We start from the raw sequence: 2,866 nt of genomic DNA, 5'->3' as shown, positions 1-2,866 counted from the left end.
TCCTTTCTCCTGATTCCTTTCCCTGAATCCCCTTCTTCCTGTGTCCCCACACTCCTTTGTACCTGTGGCCCTCGTCACTCCTATGACCTCCCACCCTCTTGATCCCCTACTCCCATGCCCTTTGTTCTCCTTACCTCCTCCCCTTGCTACCATTCTTCTTGTCCCCCTCCCTGACACTCCCCTCCTCAGACGCCCTCTCACTCCTATGTTCCCCCCTCCTCAGGGCGAATCATAGCCCCCAAAAAGGCCCGGGTCGTCCAGCAACGAAAATTAAAGAAGGTGAGTGTCTGGTCTGGGAAGGACCCATAATGTTTTATTCCACTTGTCCTGTGAAACTTTTGATTGCCCCTTGTCCCACAGGGCTTTTGCCAGCTTCTCCCATTAAACTCCCTTCTTCAGGGCCAAAGGTGTCTCTGATGGCAAGTTCCCAAAAAGGCACCTTCCAGTGCTGGCTACCTCTGTACAGGTTCAATCTTGTCATCCTGCTCTGTCTCTCTAGAAGCCAGCATCTTACCCACACTGACATATTTGCTTCCAGTCTCAGTGCTGACCATCCTTCCACCCCACACACATTCTATGCAGACCATGCCTCTAACCTTACCCCCTTATCTGTGGAGTTTACCATCACTTTCTTCTCTCCACTTTTCAGGTAGATCTCAGTGATGACCCTGCTCCCACAATCAAAGTTCCCTTTACCATTTTTTTGATACCTTCCTTCCCCCCCTCAAAAAAAAAATATACATACTCTGCACAGACTGTTCTCATTCGCTGAGACCAAGAATGCCCAGTGTCATTCTCTTTCCTCCATGCATGTACGTACACACACCCCTCTGCTCTCTCCCCACATAAACACAGGGAATCTTGATGCACAGAACTATGCTGTCAATTTAAACTGACAGAGGGCTGATGGAAACTAAGAAAATTCACCCTCCTGCACAGGCCACTTGCTTTCACCCCTTTTTCCTGGTCTTTAATTTGTGTTTACTCTGCTTAAGCCAATATCATTATCTTTGTTGGGATGGGGGCAAGCAAGTTGGACTTTCAAGTTAGAGGCTGCTTTCCCTTGATCCTCCTTATTATAAGTGTTGTCCTAAGTATTCTGCTTGTTCCTCCTCAGGACCTGGAGGTTGGTATCAGAAAGAAGATTGAACATGAGGTTATGATGAAAGCCAGCACCAGCTTGCCTAAGAAACTGGCCCTGCTGAAGGCCCCAGAGAAGGGGGCCAAGAAAAAGGAATCTGGTGGCAAGAATTAACCCTGACAGGAAACAAGAGAAGAAAGGGAAGGTCCTTCATTCCAGACCTTGCTTGACTGCCTGGCTCTGTGGCCCTCAAATCTCTGATGCCCCGGTATGTTTGTGGATACATGTGTGATGAGAACTTTATTAGGGGAGAAGAAATAGGCTTCTCTTCAGTCAGGGGTAGCCCTGTTATCTCTCCTTTTTTTCACCACAACCTCTCAGGCCTCAGTTTGACCAAAACAGAGCATCTTCTGAAGTCTGCAGCTTCTCAGATCCCCTGAAGAATACAATGAAAAATAGTAGGGGCCCCCTTGGGAGGAGAGAGCACCTTCCTGGCTGTCAGGAGGCTGCTTGTGTCTGCACCAGCCCCAGGAGTCACTTCAGCCTGCTTTTATCTTCTCATTTCTCCTTCTTTGTACCCTCCCTGAGCCACACATTCTCTTTACTTAAAGCAATAAAAAGGAAACAGCTGCTTTACACTGTGTACTTCTCTGGACTTCTGTAGATAGGAGGAGCTTTCCTTCCTTCTCATGGCTGTATGGTATTGCAGGGAGAGGCAGGATAAAACAGTGGAAAGAACATTGGGCTTTGAGCCAAGAGACCTGAGTTCCAATACTGACTTAACACCTACTTACTAGTCTTGGGATGGTAGGAAACTCAGTGAACCTCTTAGCACCTTATCTTGGCCTGTATTCCCAATTTGACATGACTGGGTGGCGGGGAGGGGAGGGAGAATATTATAAACCTTCAAAAATTATAGAATTAAATTGCTGCTCTTCTTAACTCAAGAGTCACTGGAGCTTACCAACCCCTGGGGAGAATGGAGAGCTAGGAGAGGAAGGAACATTGTGGGGAAGAGAAGGGATATATTCATAATACACATAGGCTGCTGGATTTTTCCAGAAGGATTATATATTATGCCACCTGGCTCCAGACTTTAGAGTCCTCTTATCATCCAAGAGTTCTGGACCTTGCCTCTGGAGCCTGGGGTTGAGGCTGCCTGGCCTGACCTATCTTGGCTAGGCCTGGTCTGGAGGGAATGAAAATCACCAAGTAGGAAGGAAGCTTTCTTGCCTTAAGGCACAGTATAGTAGTTCTGTGCTCATCTTTACTGAGACTTTCTCCCCAATATTTTGATGCCCTTTCATCTCTTGGGGACCAAAAAAAAAGGGCTTATTCCTGATTTGGCAACAAGGAAGGGAAGCCTCAATCTGTATCTAAAGTGATCAGGGAAGGGTTGGAAATGGAATTTTTTTGTCTAGCAAAAGGCTTTATACATGGTTGTAATTAGTAAATATTGGTTAAGTTGAAGAGAAACCTAGCTTCCAGGTACAAGGAGTTGATAGGTCCATTATACCCCACACTAGTCAGTCAGGCTGGCCCATTTAGACTCTTAGATTAAGACTTGGGTCTCACATTTTAAGAAGACTGTCAAGAGAAGGCAGGGACTTGTGCTTATGCCACACTAGATTTAGTTGAAGGGTGTTCAGTCTAGAAAAGAGAAGGTTCAGAGGGACAGCATAGTTGTCTTCAGGTGTTTGAAGGACTGTCACATGAATGAAGAATTCATTTGAGCCACTAGAAGCAGTTGGATGGCAAAGGTTCCATTTTAGGAGTGATGTTAGG

General features: G+C 46.3%; 1 long non-coding RNA gene across 1 annotated transcript; it reads left to right on the top strand.

Annotated features, from left to right (window-relative positions):
- Positions 1 to 27: 27 nt before the first annotated feature.
- LOC138157401 (uncharacterized) lies at positions 28 to 1,280 on the top strand. The gene is made up of 2 exons (XR_011167397.1): positions 28 to 279; positions 1,118 to 1,280. It is a non-coding gene; the product is annotated as an uncharacterized lncRNA (long non-coding RNA).
- The last annotated feature ends 1,586 nt before the right edge of the window (positions 1,281 to 2,866 follow it).

The sequence above is a fragment of the Petaurus breviceps genome, unplaced genomic scaffold (genome assembly GCF_028583685.1).
Source record: "Petaurus breviceps papuanus isolate PSGF00001 unplaced genomic scaffold, PetGlider_PUasm1.0 172, whole genome shotgun sequence".
Taxonomy (NCBI): domain Eukaryota; kingdom Metazoa; phylum Chordata; class Mammalia; order Diprotodontia; family Petauridae; genus Petaurus; species Petaurus breviceps.
The sequence above is the reverse complement of the archived record's forward strand: the minus strand, read 5'-3'. Positions and strand labels throughout refer to the sequence as shown.